This window comes from Lycium barbarum, chromosome 5, assembly GCF_019175385.1.
Source record: "Lycium barbarum isolate Lr01 chromosome 5, ASM1917538v2, whole genome shotgun sequence".
In the NCBI taxonomy this organism is placed as follows: domain Eukaryota; kingdom Viridiplantae; phylum Streptophyta; class Magnoliopsida; order Solanales; family Solanaceae; genus Lycium; species Lycium barbarum.
In genome coordinates, this window is record NC_083341.1 from 78,986,147 (window position 1) to 79,006,790 (window position 20,644).

Below are 20,644 nucleotides of genomic sequence, written 5' to 3' on the forward strand. Positions count from 1 at the left end.
TTTCACTTTTATTCTTACTCTAATAAATGTGAAAAGAGATTAATATCAAATGGAGATCAAATAATGAATAAGGTAAATCAATCAAATTATAATTCTAATTCACGTTTTCTTAAAAAACCATGTAAAAGACAACATGACAAATAAAATAAACTAAACCGAGAATATTTACCAAAAATTAAAAAATAGCATTTTTTCATTTAAATAGAAAATCAATTTCTACTTTGTTTCGTTTCAAACATGTAAAATTAATTTAATAATTTGAATTAGAATTATCCAAATCAAAATTTGATAAAAAATAATAAGTATTTTACACTTTTAAATTAATCAAATTAAAATTGAAAGTATCAATTGATGCTTAAATATTGCTATTGTTTTATCTCAAAGAGAGAAAAATAGTTTTCTTTTAAGCAAGTCTTCTCTTTTAAAAGGTATTAATAAATTTTCGTAACAAACACGAATATAATAAAGTTTTAGATGCGGAGCACAAAACCGATGCTTCATGTATATATATATATATATATATATATATATATATATATATATATATATATATATATATATATATATATTATCACTACTCAAATATAATTATATATACATAGATATATTATAATCTAAAATATTAATCCCGTGCTGCCATCTATTACTTTACTTTTACTCACTCTTCGTCGTCAAAAAAGCCAAAAGTAAAACAAACAAAGTGGGAAATGTCAAATTGATACATCAACGTAGGACCCACATGGTCATGATGCAGAACTTTGGATATTGCAAAGCCAATGCGTGACATTCAAATACAAGTGGACCCAGTGTATAGCAAATTAATACCCACGTGAACAAGTGATAAGGCATCAAGTACAACATTTTAAGGCATACAAATCTTGAAACAACAACTAAAATTTAAAAAAAAAATGTGGGCCACATATATATTAAACAACAACTAATATTAAAAAAAAAAATTATGGGCCCCATATTAAACACCAACCAGTATTAAAAAAAAATGGAACTCACCACATCCAAACTCACGAAAAAAAAAGTGGACCCCATATTAACAAAATCAAGCAATATTAAAAACAAGTGAATCTAATATTAAAAAAACAAAAAATGTTTAAAAAATTATGAGCCCCATATTAAACACCAACTAGTATTTTAAAAAATAAAAGCCAAAAATAAAACAAACAAAGTGGGAAATGTCAAATTGACACATCAACGTAGGACCCACATGGTATGATGTAGAACTTTGGATATTGCAAAGCCAATGCGTGACATTCAAATACAAGTGGACCAGTGTATAGCAAATTAATACCCACGTGAACAAGTGATAAGGCATCAAGTACAACATTTTAAGGCATACAAATCTTGAAACAACAACTAAAATTAAAAAAAAAATGTGGGCCCCATATTAAACACCAACCAGTATTAAAAAAAAAAAAAAGTGGAACCCATCACATCCAAACTCACGGAAAAAAAAAAGTGTACCCCATATTAACAAAATCAAGCAATATTAAAAAAAATTGAAACCCATATTAAAAAAATAAACATGTTAAAAAATATTGTGGGCCCTATATTAAACACCAATCAATATTAAAAAAAAAAAGTGGAACCCACCACATCCAAACTCATGGGAAACAAATGGACCCCATATTAACAAAATCAAGCAATATTAAAAAAAAAGTGAATCCCATATTAAAAAAATAAACAATGTTAAAAAATATTATGGGCCCCATATTAAACATCAACCAGTACTAAAAAAAAGAGAAGGAAAAAAAGTGAAACTCACCACATCCAAACTTACGGAAAAAAAAGTGGACCCCATATTAACAAAATCAAGCAATATTAAAAAAAAAGTGAATCCCATGTTAAAAAAAAAAACAAACAATGTTAAAATAAACTGCTTAGAAAATCAAACAATTAAATTAATAATGATGGACTCATTGCCACATGCGTATCAACCCATTAATGAGAGTAAATGAAATTATTGTACAACAATATACTTAAAATACTTATATATTAAAATAAGATAAAATTTAATTACTTTTTCATTTTTCCCTTACTCTAATAAATGTGAAAAGAGATTAATGTCATAAAAGAAAAAATAATATTAAATGGAGATCAAATAATTAATAAGGTAAATTAGTGAAATTCTAATTCTAATTGACATTTCCTTAAAAAACCGTGTAAAAAATAACATGACAAGTAAAATGAGTTAAACAAAAAATATTTACTAAAAATTTAAAAATAGAAGTTCTTCATTTAAATATAAAATCAAATTTCTACTTTGTTTCATTTTAAACATGTAAAATTAATATAATAATTTGAATTAGAATTATTCAAATCAAAATTTGATAAACAAAATTATATGTATTACTTTACTATTACTACTACATAGAAGAGCTGGTTTAGGCAAGATCGTCGTCCGTGTTCGGTCCTACTTTTTTATTTAAGGGTAAAAAAATCCTTTGTGGTCCCACCCACTTTTTTATTTAAGGGCAAAAAAATGACATTTTATACTTTATATTACCAACTCTTCTAAAAAGTAGATAGAAATACATTATTATATTTCTATTTTTCTACTATATAGAAGCATCGGTTTACCCATGCTTCGTCGACAGTCACTCTTAAAAAAAAAAAAGGTGAACCCCACCCTCTCCAAACGCATGAAAAAAAATGTGGACCCCACCCTCTCCAAACTCATGAAAAAAAAAAAGTGGACCCCATATTAAAAAAAAAAAAAAGGCAACGTAAAAAAAAAAAACGTGCACCTCATATATTAAAAAATCAAACAATATTCATGTAATTCCCAAAGTATCCCCATCAAGTCAATAATAGTGGATTCATTGCCACATGTATATTAACCCATTAGTGAGAGCAAATGAAATTATTGCACAGCAAAAAACATGGACCCCATATTATTATTTTTCTTCAAAATATTTAATTGCTATATTTGCTATTTCGCCATGTCATTTATTTGTTATGTTTACTAAAATAAATATACTTAAAATATATATATTTAAAAAATAAGATACAATTTAATATCAAATGAAGATCAAATAATGAATAAGGTAAATTAGTCAAATTATAATTTTAATTTACGTTTCCTTAAAAAACCATGCAAAAGACAACATGACAAGTAAAATGAGTTAAACCGAGAATATTTACCAAAAATTAAAAAATAGCATTTCTTCGTTTAAATAGAAAATTAATTTCTACTTTGTTTCGTTTTAAACATGTAAAATTAATTTAATAATTTGGATTAGAATTATCCAAATCAAAATTTGATAAAAAATAATAAGTATTTTACACTTTTAAATTAATTAAATTAAAATTGAAAGTATCAATTGATGCTTAAATATTGCTATTATTTTATCTCAAAGAGAGGAAAATAGTTTTCTTTTAAACAAGTCTTCTCTTTTAAAAAGTATTAATAAATTTTCGTAGCAAACACGAATAAAATAAAGTTTTAGATACGGAGCACAAATTACAATGTTATATTAATCGTATTTTGAACATAGTATATATATATATATATATATATATATTATCACTATCTAAACACAACTACATATATATAGATACACTATTAAGAAGCATGGGTTTGCACCCAGCTTCGTCGTCCGTTTTCCTAAAAAAACAAAATGTTGGCCCAACTAAACATTAGCCAATATTTAAAAAAAAAAAGTGTGGTCACCATATTAAACATCAACCAACCAAAATTTAAAAAAAAAAAGTAAAAAAAGTGAAACCCACCATCTCCAAACTCACGGGGATAAAAAAAAGTGGATCCCATATTAACAAAATCAAGCAATATAAAAAACAAAAAGTAAATCTCATATTAAAAAAATAAACAATGTCAAAAAAAAATGTCCAGACTTTGTATTCGTAGTAAACACTAATATAATAAAGTTTTAGATACGGAGCACAAACTACAATGTTATATTAATCGTGTTTTGAACATAGTATCCCATATTGACAAAATCAAGCAATATAAAAAAAAAGTGAATCCCATATTAAAAAAACAGCAATGTCAAAAAAAAAAAAGTGGAGACTTTGTATTCGTAGCAAACACTAATATAATAAAGTTTTAGATACGGAGCACAAATTACAATATTATATTAATCGTGTTTTGAACATAATATATATATATATATATATATATATATATATATATATATATATATATATATATATATATATATATATTGTATGCATAAAAATAGTGCAAACTAATAATGTCCAAAAAGGTGAGCCCATACTAAACAATACCAAGCACTATAAAAAAAAAGTGTGGTCCCCATATTAAACACCAACCAACCAATATTTAAAAAACAAAAAGTAAAAAAGTGGAACCCACCATCGCCAAACTCACGGGGAAAAAAAAAGTGAACCCCATATTAACAAAATCACTATATAGAAGAGTGAGTTTTGGACAATGAATCGTCGTCCGTTAAGCATTAAAAAAAAAGTGTGGTTCCCATATTAAACACCAACCAACCAATATTAAAAAAAGAAGTAAAAAAAGTGGAACCCACCATCTCCAAACTCACGGGGAAAATAAATGGACCTCATATTAACAAAATCAAGCAATATAAAAAAAAAGTGAATCCATATTAAAAAAACAAACAATGTAAAAAAAAAAACGTGCAGACTTTGTATTCGTAGCAAACACTAATATAATAAAGTTTTAGATACGGAGCACAAACTACAATGTTATATTAATCGTGTTTTGAACATAGTATCCCATATTGACAAAATCAAGCAATATAAAAAAAAAAAAAAAAAAAGTGAATCCCATATTAAAAAAACAAACAATGTCAAAAAAAATGGAGTGTATTCGTAACAAACACTAATATAATAAAGTTTTAGATACGGAGCACAAACTATAATGTTATATTAATCGTGTTTTGAATATAATATATATATATATATATATATATATATATATATATATATGCATAAAAATAACGCAAACTAATAATATCCAAAAGGGTGGGCCCCATACTAAACAACACTAAGCAATATAGAAAACAAAGTGTGGTCCCCATATTAAATACCAACCAACCAATATTAAAAAAAAAAGTAAAAAAAGTGGAACCCACCATCTCCAAACTCACGGGAAAAAAAAAGTGAACCCCATATTAACAAAATCAAGCAATATAAAAAAAACAAACAATGTCAAAAAAAAAAAAAACATGCAATGAATTAACAAAATCAAGCAATATCAAAAAAAAAAAAAAGTGAACCTCATATTAAAAAAAAATATAATGTTAAAAAAAAAGTAGAGACTTTGTATTCGTAGCAAACACTAATATAATAAAGTTTTAGATACGGAGCACAAACTACAATGTTATATTAATCACGTTTTAAACATTGTATATGTATATATATTATATGCATAAAAATAGTGCAAACTAATAATGTCCAAAAAAAAAAAGTGCATCGCATAAAGGGTGGACCTCATACTAAACAACATCAAGCAATATTAAAAAAAAAGTTGAAACCCACCATCTCCAAACTCACGATAAAAAAAAGTGGATCCGATATTAACAAAATCAAGCAATATAAAAAAAAAAGTGTATAAGCGTTAAAAAAGTTCCGTACCTAGACTACCTCATTTAATTAAGTAAGCGTTTGGCCATAGAAACCAAATAAATTTTTCATTTTGTTTGGAATTTTTCAAGTTGGAGTTGAAGATGGAATTGTGTTTGGTTATAGTTTTTGTAAATAGTTGTTTAAATGTATTTTTCCTAAAAGTATGAAATGTGATTTATACCCCCAATTCTTAAAAACTAGCAAAATCATCCAACTTGACTAATTTACCTGAATTTACCTTCCTTATTATTTTCTTCCTCTATCCAAATCATATTCGTTAACTATAATCCTTATTATTTTATGCAATATATAAAAATCGCATTCATTAACTCTAATGGTTTTTTTATTCAAATTGATCAACTCCTAAAGAGTGCCAATTTTTTATCTATATATGTATATATATATATATATATATATATGCATAAAAATAGTGTAAATTATTAGTGTCCAAAAAAAAAAAAAAAAGTGCACCCCATATTAAAAAATCAAACATTAATATTTATGTAATTTTCAAAGTACCTCATTAAGTCAATAATGATGGATTCATTACCACGTGCGTATCAATCCATTAGTGGGATCAAATGAAATTGCTTTTTTTCAAAAGGTTAAATAGGCAAACCATACAATTTTCTTTCTTTTTTTTATATTAGCCTGAGATCTAATCTAGATATTAAACTATTGTATTTGCTATTCCGCCATGTAATTCATTTGTTATGTTTACTAAAATAAATATACTTAAAATATTTACATTTTAAAATAAGATAGAATTTAATTACTTTTTTTATTTTTATTCTTACTCTAATAAATGTGAAAAGAGATTAATGTCGTAAAAAATAATATATCAAATGGAGATCAAATAATGAATAAGGTAAATTAGTCAAATTATAATTCTAATCGACGTTTTCTTAAAAAACCATGCAAAAGACAACATGACAAGTAAAATGAGTTAAACCGAGAATATTTACCAAAAATTAAAAAATAGTATTTCTTCATTTAAATAGAAAATCAATTTCTACTTTGTTTCGTTTTAAACATGTAAAATTAATTTAATAATTTGAATTAGAATTATCCAAATCAAAATTTGATAAAAAATAATAAGTATTTTACACCTTTAAATTAATCGAATTAAAATTGAAAGTATCAACTGATGCTTAAATATTGTTATTGTTTTATCTCAAAGAGAGGAAAATACAAGTCTTCTCTTTAAAAAATATTAATAAATTTGCTGATTTAGATACGGAGCACAAACTACAATGTTATATTAATCGTGTTTTGATATATATATATATATATATATATATATATATATATATATATATATATATATATATATATATCACTATTCAAAGACAACTATATACACATAAATGCACTATAATCTAAAGTGTTGGGTCCGTGCGCAGCATGAGCATAGGGCGTCTAGTTACTACTATTAAGAAGCATGGGTTTGCACCCAGCTTCGTCGTCCGTTTTCCATAAAAACAAAGTGTGGGCCCAAGTAAACATTAACCAATATTTAAAAAGTAAAAGTGTGGTCCCCATATTAAACACCAACAAACCAATATTAAAAAAAAAAAGTAAAAAAAGTGAAACCCACCATCTCCAAACTTATGGGGAAAAAAAAGTGGATCTCATATTAACAAAATCAAGCAATATAAAAAAAAAGTAAATCCCATATTAAAAAAATAAACAATGTCAAAAAAAAATGTGCAGACTTTGTATTCATAGTAAACACTAATATAATAAAGTTTTAGATACGGAGCACAAACTACAATGTTATATTAATCGTGTTTTGAACATAGTATCCCATATTGACAAAATCAACTAAACATTAGCCAATATTTAAAAAAAAAAAGTGTGGTCCCCATATTAAACACCAACCAACCAATATTTAAAAAAAAAAATTAAAAAAAGTGAAACCCGCCATCTCCAAACTCACGGGAAAAATAAAAGTGAATCTCATATTAACAAAATCAAGCAATATAAAAAAAAAGTAAATCCCATATTAAAAAAATAAACAATGTCAAAAAAAAAATGTGCAGACTTTGTATTCGTAGTAAACACTAATATAATAAAGTTTTAGATACGGAGCTCAAACTACAATGTTATATTAATCGTGTTTTGAACATAGTATCCCATATTGACAAAATCAAGCAATATAAAAAAAAAGTGAATCCCATATTAAAAAAACAAACAATGTCAAAAAAAAAGTGGAGATTTTGTATTCGTAGCAAACACTAATATAATAAAGTTTTAGATACGGAGCACAAATTACAATGTCATATTAATCGTGTTTTGAATATATATATATATATATATATATATATATATTATATGCATAAAAATAGTGCAAACTAATAATGTCCAAAAAGGTGAGCCCATACTAAACAATACCAAGCACTATAAAAAAAAAGTGTGGTCCCCATATTAAACACCAACCAACCAATATTTAAAAAAAAAAAAAGTAAAAAAGTGGAACCACCATCGCCAAACTCACGGGGAAAAAAAAGTGAACCCCATATTAACAACATCACTATATAGAAGAGTGAGTTTTGGACAATGGATCGTCGTCCGTTAAGCATTAAAAAAAAAGTGTGGTTCCCATATTAAACACCAACCAACCAATATTAAAAAAAGAAGTAAAAAAAGTGGAACCCACCATCTCCAAACTCACGGGGAAAAAAATGGACCCCATATTAACAAAATCAAGCAATATAAAAAAAAGTGAATCCCATATTAAAAAAATAAATAATGTAAAAAAACACGTGCAAAATTTGTATTCGTAGCAAACACTAATATAATAAAGTTTTAGATACGGAGCACAAACTACAATGTTATATAAATCGTATTTTGAACATAGTATCCCATATTGATAAAATCAAGCAATATAAAAAAAAAAGTGAATCCCATATTAAAAAACAAACAATGTCAAAAAAAATAAATAGAGATTTTGTATTCGTAGCAAACACTAATATAATAAAGTTTTAGATACGGAGCACAAACTATAATGTTATATTAATCGTGTTTTGAACATAATATATATATATATATATATATATATATATATATATATATATATATATATATATATATATATATATATATATATATATGTATATGTATGTATATGTATATTATATGCATAAAAATAGCGCAAACTAATAATGTCCAAAAGGGTGGGCACATACTAAACAACACTAAGCAATATAGAAAACAAAGTGTGGTCCCCATATTAAACACCAACCAACCAATATTAAAAAAAAAAGTAAAAAAAGTGGAACCCACCATCTCCAAACTCACGGGGAAAAAAAAGTGAACCCCATATTAACAAAATCAAGGAATATAAAAAAAAGTGAATCCTATATTAAAAAAACAAACAATATCAAAAAAAAAAAAAAAACATGCAATGAATTAACAAAATCAAGAAATATATAAAAAAAAATGAACCCCATATTAAAAAAAATATAATGTTAAAAAAAATTGCAGACTTTGTATTCATAGCAAACACTAATATAATAAAGTTTTAGATACGGAGCATAAACTACAATGTTATATTAATCGTGTTTTAAACATTGTATATGTATATATATTATATGCATAAAAATAGTGCAAACTAATAATGTCCAAAAAAATAAAAAGTGCACCCCATAAAGGGTGGACCCCATACTAAATATCATCAAGTAATATTAAAAAAAAAAAGTTAGAACCCACCATCTCCAAACTCACGATAAAAAAAATGGACCCTATATTAACAAAATCAAGCAATATAAAAAAAAAAAAGGAACCCCATATTAAAAAAAAATAATGTCAAAAAAAAATTGCAGACTTTGTATTCGTAGTAAACACTAATATAATAAAGTTTTAGATATGGAGTACAAACTACAATGTTATATTAATCGTGTTTTGAACATAGTATGTATGTATATATATATATATATATATATATATATATATATATATATATATGCATAAAAATAGTGCAAATTATTAGTGTGCACCCCATATTAAAAAATCAAACAATATTTATGTAATTTCTAAAGTACTTCATTAAGTCAATAATGATGGATTCATTGCCACGTGCGTATCAATCCATTAGTGGGAGCAAATGAAATTGTTTTTCTTCAAAAGGTTAAATAGTCAAACCATACAATTTTTTTTTATATTAGCCTGAGGTCTAATTTAGATATTAAACTGTTGTATTTGCTATTCCGCCATGTAATTTATTTGTTATGTTTACTAAAATAAATATACTTAAAATATTTATATTTTAAAATAAGATATAATTTAATTACTTTTTTATTTTTATTCTTACTCTAATAAATGTGAAAAGAGATTAATGTAGTAAAAAAAATATATCAAATGGAGATCAAATAACGAATAAGGTAAATTTGTCAAATTATAATTCTAATCGACATTTTCTTAAAAACCCATGTAAAAGACAACATGACAAGTAAAATGAGCTAAACCGAGAATATTTACCAAAAATTAAAAAATAGTATTTCTTCATTTAAATAGAAAATAAATTTCTACTTTGTTTCGTTTTAAACATGTAAAATCAATTTAATAATTTGAATTAGAATTATCCAAATCAAAATTTGATAAAAAATAATAAGTATTTTACACCATTAAATTAATCGAATTAAAATTGAAAGTATCAACTGATGCTTAAATATTGCTATTGTTTTATCTCAAAGAGAGGAAAATACAAGTCTTCTCTTTAAAAAATATTAATAAATTTGCTGATTTAGATACGGAGCACAAACTACAATGTTATATTAATCGTGTTTTGAACATAATATATATATATATATATATATATAAAATCACTATTCAAAGACAACTATATACACATAAATGCACTATAATTTAAAGTGTTGGGCCCGTGTAGTCTTTACTAGAAACGGCAGTTGGGGCCTTGGGGGACGAACAAGGGCAATACTGTCATTCTACTCAATTATAAAATTAATTTTAACAGTGCTCGATCAGTAACACTTAGACGGTTCTAGAAACGTCTCTCCAGCACTCTTTCAATTCTCCTCCTTCCATTACGATTTCAGGTATGATTCTCGCCCAGATTTTGCTCATGTTTGAGTCTCTATTCCTTCTTCCTTTGTTTCTATGTTTCTTTTCTTTCTCTTTCTCTGTACTAGACTATGTACTTATACCATTTTCCATGTTTCCCCATCTGTAATCACAAATTCCATCAGTTTTCTCTTTTTTTTCTTTTTTCTTTTTCAACTAACTTTTGTTGATTTTCAGCGTTATGCAGGGCTGAAGCATTCTTAGATGAATCACATCCCACGTTGTGTATGATTTTGCGCTATTCTTCATGAGGTTCGTTTATCTCTTTTGAACCCTTAGGTTCTTCAAGTGATAGATATCTAGGTTAAACATACTTAGGACCATGTATGCATTTATTGTTTCTCAAGCATCAGTGTAGTTTCAGCTTCTTCTGGAAAATATTCCTTCGAGATTCTATAATTTGTTGATCAATCGCTCAATTCTGGTGGAAAAGTTGTAGGGCTCTAAAGGAAGTATACATAATACATGTGTCAGTTTGCCGCTTGAATCAGCCTGTACTTTGTGTGGTTTGGATTGCCATTATTCGGTACAAAATTAATGTTTATAACTATCACTTTGAAATCCTTCTTATTATTTTATTTACTTTTTATATGATTCGATTTTGAGTTACTTATGTACTTGATAACTGCTAATTTGTTATGACAGTATCAACAGACATTGCATAGCATAGAGAGAGAGAGAGAGAGAAAAAATATCGTCAACTACTGCATTGAGGTGCTATTTATTGGTGAAAGTTCTTTATTTTCCGTGAAATTCCCACATATAGGTACCTATTCTCTTTTGTCATTTAACTTAGCAGGTATTGCTTGCGACCTGTAATCATCATTTGCTTGTGAAGAAATATGAATCCTGTATTACCAGTTGTTTAAGGTTGAACCTGAATCACTCTTTGAAGCTCCGTCTAGAATGAAAGGTAAGATTTTTTCATCTTCATTCTGTTCGATTAAAGAATAAATCATTACGCGTATACTAACATATGTATATATATTACCTGTTCTCACATTTTATTCTTTCATCCTTTGCTCATGGACCAGGTAACCTTAACATGGTTATGGACTTATGGTACTTGGTTGAAGTAGGACAAATAGTCCAATGCAATAAAAGTCGCACCAAAGGGTAGTCTATTTTGTTCTTCATCGCATCACAATATTATGCTTTATAGATGCTAATATGTAAAATTGCAAGATATTAGTGGTAGCGTGGTGTAGTAGATTATTTCAATTGAAAGGGTGGTTATTCATTGCTATGTTTGTACAGGTATAGGGTTTGTTTTTACTGCAGTTTTCTGAAATAAGCAACATTTAGTGGGATAACAAAGCTCCCATCTCTGCTCGAATAAAGAAATAAGTGGTTTAGGTTATCTTTCTTTGCATATAAGTTAAAACTCATTATTTGGTTGGTAGAGGTATACAAGGGTATTCTGTGAAGTTTTGCTCTGCTTACTACTTGCTGTTTAATGACTTGAATATATACATACTAAATTATAGCTCAATTTGATTTCAATTTTTATGAGTTCCCAATGAGGAAAAAGAAATAAAAAAGCAATCTCAAACAAGTTAAAAAAAAAAAAATCCAAAAATGAAAATGCTATTGCTATACTACAAATCCTACATAAATGTTAAAAAAAAAATAAAAAAAAAATCCTACATAAATGTCTAATCTAAAGGTTAATTCCCAAAAAGTAAATGCACTGGAAAGGGAATATGGGGACAGGAAAAAACAAACTTCCAGATTGCTTACTATATATATTCATTTTTACCATATTTGACATTACTCTATGATTGTACGCCCCTATGTTTTTGGTGCTTTTGTTTTCATGGACATCTCTTTAAGTTTGTTTCTCATTAACTTGAAAGGTGCGCATTAGTTTAGCTTAACAATCATCTACTTCCATTGTGTATTATTAAACTGAAAGTAAAGAGCTTGTTCTATTTTCATTTGGTAAGTACTTTCATGAAAGAATTATTCTATGTCTTCAAGCATTTACTGTTATCTGAATTTTCTCGGTCGTTTATGAATACTGCTACCACTTCTGCCGTAGACAGGCTTTCAAGTGTGAGTTGCATAGCATCTTAAGCCTGCTCATTTGTAGTATGAAATATATTTTGGCCCTTTTTTCCTGTCAATAAATAAGAAAAAGGGGGTTTTCTTTCCTTTTCCTGATAAAAAAAAATATATATATCTCTCTTATTTAGAAATGAGAGTTGTGGAGGACGAACAGGTACAAATAGGGGCACTTTTGAAATTATATTGTTTACCATCTCTCTTATCTGGAAATGAGAGTTGTGGAGGACGAACAGGTACGAATAGGGGCACTTTTGAAATTATATTGTTTACCATGGGTATTTTAGGTGACACGTGTTGAGACAATTGGCTGCACTTCTAGCTTCTCAATCAATTCATTTGTCTTCCCAATTGGTGTTGTACGATGAGGTGCCATCTTCTCTCTGCCCTCCTTGCTTTCTTCCACCTTCTTCTTTCAATCTTTATGTTCAAGTTTTTTTCCATTGAGATTTGGCAATATTCCTCTCTTCCAGTGGTATTTAACAACCACAGAGGCTTTTTCATGGAAGTTCCTCAAACCATGGAAGTTATGCTCTAGCAGCTTTTCTGTGGAAGTTTCTCTATTCCTTCCCTTTCTCTATTCCAGACTATCTCGCATGCATGAAATCTGCTTTGTATATTCCCTTTTCTTTATTTATGATTTGAGGTTTGAATTGCTCTAGCAGGTATCATGCTGTGGATATTTTCGGTTGTGAACCATATGCTGACATTGGTCTTATGCAACTAACCTTCTAGGCTTATCTCCTGTTGGAAAAAAACACGTACAGGTATTATATCCTCCAAGATTTTAGTTCGATTGTCCTAGCGTTATTTCTTCTTCTGCTTTAAATAGTTGTGTCGCCTTTAAAGCTTTCTCCCGGACTATGCAATATAAATTATAATTAAGCAGTTTGAGGACAATGATGGTACATGCTTGTGCTTATTAAAGACTGCTTGAAGAGAGGCTTGGTTAAATCTGTTTAAAGAAATGGTTGTCACCTTCACAGTGTGTCTTTTACTTTTCCAGCTTTCTGATTAGGAAAATGTGCAGGGTTCATGTCCGTTTCTGGACCTGTTAGTGAGCTCGACAAGAGTTTAATATTGGCAATCATAGACATACTTCATGTTAGTTTGGTACATTACTTGAGACATTAGAGGGGTGAATAGTACTTCCTCCTTCCTAAATAAGCGTCGCTTTAGCTCATTTCACGCCAATTTTTCTTTTAAAAAAAAAATAATAAATAGAAGGTATAATTAACTAAGTTACCCCTATTTATTAGATGTTTCTTGAGAACTGAGCACTATTAAGAAGAAGTAGTTCTTTAATATAAGGGATCTTATAGATACATCCAGTTAATTTATGAAAATTTGATGGTTTGTTTGGCTTGGATTTTTGATGATTTAAAATTTCTAATAGTGATGACCTTGAGAAAACAATTTTAGATTCTCTGTTTTGGATTTCTTATATCATTGTTTAAGAATAATCAACTTCATACTTGGATCAATGTAATATAGATTCTATCTAATAAAAAGAAAAAACAAAGTATTTGAGATAGTAATTTGCTAATTATCCACTAATCTTCAGTTTACTTCCTCTTTCTTTTGCTATTTATATTTTCGCAGGTAATCCCTTTTCCCTCTTTATTAAATGACCAGTAAACTCGAAACTAAATGTTAGAGTGATCAGTGAAATGTGATGTTCATATGATTCTCATTCTCTAAACTGGAAGCGTTTCATGATTAACCTTCTTATTCCTTAGACCATTCTTTCAAAGAAATTTAGACTTTAATAATCTCTAACAGTCTTATATAGAAATTTGTCTCGATAATGGAATTAGCATAGAAGTTAATAAGCCCAACAATGCTTATCTCTTACTCAAACAGGATCCACTCTTATTGTAGCATATGGAGCTGCAGTTCAAGCTGCAATTTTAGTGGAGAAGGTGACCAAAAGGTTCAAGATTTGCTGCTTTTTGATATTACTTCTCTGAGTCTTGATATTGAGACTGTTGGTGGTGTGATGACAATCTAGACTCCAAGAAACACTACTACCCCGACAAAAAGAGCAAATTTCCAGGTGTGCTCATTCAAGTGTATGAAGAGAAAGGATAATGACCGAGGACAACAACCTTCTTTGTAAATTTGACCTCAGCACTTTATAACTATATATTCGTGCCAATCATTTACTTTAGCATCAAACTTGACCTGGTTCAGTTCATGGTGGTCAGACTGACCAAATTTTGGTCTCATATTTTACATGATTTTTGCAATTTTCTAGAACAAAATATATACTTGAACTGCATATGTAGCAATACTGTGAATACAATTTTTCAGAGATAATGTTCAGCGTTTATCTGGGAGAACAGTCTTGAAAGAAAACTTGCCCAAATCGTCAAGAAGTGATTTGGTCAATATTTTGGCGATGAGGGTACATATCAGTAGATTCTTTTAGTAGCTGATATGTATCGGATTTTATTTACCCGCGGTTGGAAACTAATGAACGGCTCTATCTAAAGGATTTTGGATTTCTTTATAATGATCAAATTATATTCGCCTTATTTTTCGACAAGCTTCCTTTCCTCTGTTTACTTGACCCTCTAATCCATAACCTTCTTATGCAAGAAGAGTAATTTGAGAAAAGATGACAACAGAACAGAGGGAGAAAAGAGAAAACAGTGTATTATAGTGAGTTGTTGGCTAGAGTTGGTATACTTTTGGAAATTAAAGGGAATACGGGGTATATTACACTGCTGAAAGGGAATCAGTACTACCGCTACCACTTAAGTATAGAAGTCGAGCTGTTCCTCACTTCCTGTTATAGGAAATGTAATATGTATAGTGAAGCAGCATCAAGAGGACACTTAAGAAATTACCCAAATTTGTTTTACGTTACCGTTTCTATTTGAGTAGAGCCTTTCTGTTGGTCGCATTCAGCGGAGCATTTCCCATTTTGGACAAGCTAATGCCAAGGGGATTAATTATTAAAGCAGAAGAAGATGACTTATATGTGTTTTAGGCCGCTACTTGATTGAAGGGCCTGAAGCTAGCAAATCTTTGCTTAAACTCAGACTCCCTCCGGCTCAAAAGAGTGTCCACTTTAGGTCTGTGCACAAATTGGTTCAACCCGAATTTTCAAATCGATTCGAATCAATTCAAATAATTCATTTTGGATAATACAATTCGATTTTAGTTTACAAATTTAATTGTCAAATATTATGGTTTTTCAATTTGAATACAGTTGGGTATTACTTATAAATCGAACCGACCGAATAAACCGAATTGGGTATATATCACTAATGACTAATAGTACTCTAATACACTTTTAATACTTTATATTTTATACCACAAGCCCAAATCCCAGTATTTCGTAGACCTAATATTCTAGTACAGAAATACACTCACCCCCTTTCAATATTGTCTTCTCTTCTCAAACTCACTCTCTCACAGGCTTCTAAATCCTATTACATTGTCTGTTCTTCTCAATTGTTTTTCAAGGTAAAACATTAATTTGTTTAGCTATATGCGGATTTGTATGCTTGCACAAGTTGTCAAACTCTTGTTTTGCTATTTATATGCTATTTTGCTTGCAAGTTTATGGTTTTTTCTTAGTTAATGTCTTGGTTATAGGGCATAGGGTTGCAAATTTAGGATCTCATTACTTTTGATTATGTTTGCTCTAAAACTGAAATAAAAATAGTTGCTTGTTTAAATTTCGAACAAATCGATTTGTGTAACCGAACCGAAATAACAAAAAACGAATCAAATTGAACCTAGAATGGCTCGAGTTTGGTTGAGAATTTTAGAAAGTCGAAATTCAAAATTTCAACTCGATGATGGCCAAAACCGAACCAAACCGATTCGTGCACAGCCCTAGTCCACTTAACCTTTTTTCCTGGTTAAAAAAAAAGTGTCAATTTATCAAATGAAGCTGTCCATATTTGCCCTTATTAAATGCTAAGTGACCAAATCCCAATATCTATTTAATTAGGGGTAATTTAGTCGAATTACTTACCTTTTTTTTTTCTAGGAGTTAGTATTTTCTTAAGGAGTGTGCAAATGGCTAAGTGGACACTCTTTTTTAACCAGAGGGAGTCCAATGCTAAGGTCATTGTGCGTCAAATTCTTGAAGTATAAATAGCCAAAATGCAGCTAATCTAGGTTTATGCATTTGCTCCATCAAGACCTTTTATTAAATCCGGTGTTGTTGCACTTCTAATCCTATGCAGCTAAAGGGAATATTTGTGTGTTCACACAACTCTTTTAATGGCCCGGAGTCTTTTGGAGCATTGTAAGTCTGAGTCTACCACTTTTTTTAAAGCTATAATGCAGCACAAAAATGGATGTGACATATGTTAGCACATAATAGGCACCTCAACATTGATTACTCAAGCAAGTATTTGTTGGACAAATAGTTTAATATTCTATTCCAGTATTTTTTTAGTTGTTGCACTACTTCATTTGTAGATTTCCCAATCCCGACTTCACTGATATTTACATGTTTTTCTCAGGTTCCTCGACATGTCCCTATGCTATGGTTTTTTTTGTAATGCAGAAGATTGGCTACTGAGATTGGAACTCCATCCAGCACACTACAACTATTAAATTAGGATTTCCTCATGATGTTATCTTACAGATACAAGCAGTTATACTTCTGGTGTATTATGTCTATAATAACAAGTAGTTGTTATACTTTTGGTGTATTATGTCTATAAGAACAATGCTTGCAGATGGTTTAACTAGACAGTACTTGTGTTTGTTGTACATATTGTGAATATATATAGTAGTATTCTATTAAGCATGTATTGCAGTGGTTTTGTGCTCAATTAACTTAGATGCTATTAAATGTTGGTGTTTGCTGCTTTATTCTGTGACCATATCTAAATGTTGCAGGAAACATTAAGTATTCTCATTGATTAATGTCACCTATAGTTTATCAAAATGCCAGGGACCTGTGAGAAATTACACGTTCGTCCTCTTTAAACTTTTGTCGCTAATATTGTTAATTTGGCAACTCTCATCATTGTTGTTTATCTATTCAAACTAAAGAAATCTGATTAATTCTGTCCATAATTGCATATATTCTTTTGGTGCATATCCTAAGTCTTATATGAGATCATATTTTATGAATTAACTGTTTTTTTTTTCCTTCCCTCCTTTTTTCTCTCTGTATTGGGTATGCCATCGTAGAGCAAAAGGCCTTGCACGTTACAAGGACAAAAAATAGGCCAAGGCTTTACTCATGACTGAAGAATTTCTCAGTAAGGCCTGTTTTTTTGTACTTAGTCTACTTCTTACTTAGTCTAAAACACAGGTACAAATTAATCATGACGGACCCGTCGGATTGTGAACTGATATTGTTCACATAAAAGTACATTTAAGTCGGAATGTTCGGCCCACGCTCAGCGCGAGCATCACTATCTAGTTTACGTATATATAATTTGGTCATAAAAGTTAGCGCAACAACTAAAGTAATGTTCGAACAACTTCACTATCGACTGAGTCATCCGTATACACAAGATGAAACTCATGTGGCCTCTTGATGGCAGTATCAAAGTCATTGTCACACTCTCCAAAGCTTTCTTGATAAGGTGACAGTATATTATTACATACACAGAATCTTGAAACTTGTTAATTAAAAATAAAAATAAAAATAAAAATGAATAGATTAAAAATCAAAATAGTCCCTGCACCTAGTATTGACATAATCTTTTGCAACTTTACCAGTGTTTTTGTATTAAACATGACCGACAAATCAGGTATAATAAGCCTTTCAAGATTCAAAATTATATCATGTTTTTTGGAATTGAAGGTTATGATAATGGTCGAAGCATCCGATAACAAAATGCAAAATGAACTGTTGAATTGATTACTGAAAATGAACATTTTCATAACAAAATTATGTAGCAATATAATGAAAAGTCGAAATCTGGTTTGAAAGTACAAGACGGGGGGTGAATTGTAAGCCTGTTAAAAATCTAGTCGACTACTGTGTGGTCTCAGTCGACTACTATTTGGTTTCAGTTGACTGATAGCGAGACAACCTGCACAAAATTGTTAGTCCTTCGATTTGCACAAGTATAAACCACAACAAATAGTAAGGGTGCAGAATATAATATGAGAGCAATAAAATAAAGGAAACCAAGAATTTTTATACTAGTTCGGAACCAATGTGGTATCCTAATCCAGTCCCCTTGGGTTGCAAGGAGGTTATCTCTTTAAGCTCTTTGTAGTTTGAGTTGAGTACAGCCTTTGTGGTTTTCCTCGTTCACCACCAATGCTTACAAGGTTGGTTTTCACTCGCTTACCAACAACGAACAAAGGTTGGTTTTGACACGCTCACCAACAACGTACAAAGTTGGTTTTTCACTCGCTCACCAACAACGACTCTTTGGTTTTCATTCGCTCACCAAAGAAACAAACAACGACACAACCTCTCAATACAAAGCCTCACCAACTATACTATATCTCTCCTCTCTTTTTTGTTTACATAGTAAATCACTCAGGATTACAATACTTATGAAAAGTAAAGCAAAGAACTTGAGAAGGTTGAGACGAAAGTATAAGTGACTGCGTACTGAACCAGTTCAATAATTCTTCTTTAAATAGTGGCTCATCATGCTCCAAGGAATATTGTCTTGATATGGTGAATCTTCTATTTGAAGTAGTATCTTCATTCCTTGATGGGATTTCGCCTCAATTGATTGCACAAAAATATTTGCTCCAAGGATTTTGTTGAACGTTCCTTTCTTGACCCAATTGATAAATCTTCTTTACTTCCATGATTGTTAGATCCTTGTGATGTTGGTCTTTCCTTACATAGTACAATTTAATAATTAATGTTTTTCTTCCTGACAATGCATTGTTGATATTCAATCTCATCATATGTGGCCCTTCTTGTAGAGAATTAAATTTCCTTTGAAGCTTCTATTTAAGACTAATTGATTTTTCCATTTTGATCCCATAATAGATGGCATCTCAGATTCATATTCAATTGACTTCTCCTAATTTTGTCCATAGAGAATATTCCCTGTATAACCATAGTCAATCTCTAATTCCTTTTTCATCAATACAGTACTTCAACTTTCCTTTCCAATGATGCTTTTCTTCGTGTTGTACATCTGATGTTTACATAGAAAAATATTTCTTTCCTTGTAATGAATCACCTTTCTTCCAAAGCTGTAGCAAGTGTATTCAAATTTGAGATCTAAATTTGAATATCTCTTCCCTTTAATAGAATATCTTCTTTCCAACATAACGAACGTTCTTCCCATTAATTTCTCTAAACTCTTCTTCTGGCTTGTACAAATATGAGATCTTATTTAAGCAACCCAAGAGAATTTCAAGATCCTCTTCATTAACCTTGGATCTTGATTTATATTAATTTGAATGTAATCACATTCGTCTTCTAGCATTTGGACTTTGATCACTCCGAACATGAACACTTTTGTGCAGGTAAGACTTTTGGCATATCTTGATACTCCATAGATTGTGGACCATCCTTAAGTAACAAATTGATCCAGATCTTTTCCTTTTCTAGAATATTTTTCTTCCCTAGGATCATAGTAAATATTCTTTCCATAATTCTTGCACCTTGATTTGAGTAAGTCTTTTTCTTCCACATCTTCTTCCGTAATTCCATCTCATAATATCTTCTTTTCCATATTTGATTAGATATTCACCAAATCCTTCTTCATCAAATAAAACTGTACCAAAAACAAATTTACCACAAGTAAATGTTATTTTATTAATAATTATGTTGGTTTGTTATCATCAAAATTGATAGGTGAAACCTTGGACCTAACATGGTTATCCATATCAGGAAGCAAAACTCTTCATTTATCCATGAAAATCGATGGCGACAGCAATAAAGCCCAAAGGTTTTAACATCGATGTGGCAACGACAATTGTAAGTCTACCGTGAAAGATCTCTAAT

At 29.5% G+C, this 20,644-nt stretch overlaps 1 long non-coding RNA gene across 6 annotated transcripts; it reads left to right on the forward strand.

Annotated features, from left to right (window-relative positions):
* The first annotated feature begins 10,523 nt into the window (after positions 1–10,523).
* Positions 10,524–15,253, forward strand: LOC132640982 (uncharacterized). Of its 6 annotated transcripts, none has more exons than XR_009582523.1 (7): positions 10,524–10,643; positions 10,846–10,920; positions 11,102–11,194; positions 11,314–11,581; positions 11,703–11,784; positions 13,020–13,499; positions 14,596–15,253. It is a non-coding gene; the product is annotated as an uncharacterized LOC132640982 (long non-coding RNA). The 6 variants fall into 6 exon arrangements; XR_009582525.1 differs by having other exon boundaries at positions 10,525–10,643; positions 11,703–13,280; positions 13,398–13,499; XR_009582524.1 differs by having other exon boundaries at positions 10,525–10,643; positions 11,703–13,101; positions 13,206–13,499.
* The last annotated feature ends 5,391 nt before the right edge of the window (positions 15,254–20,644 follow it).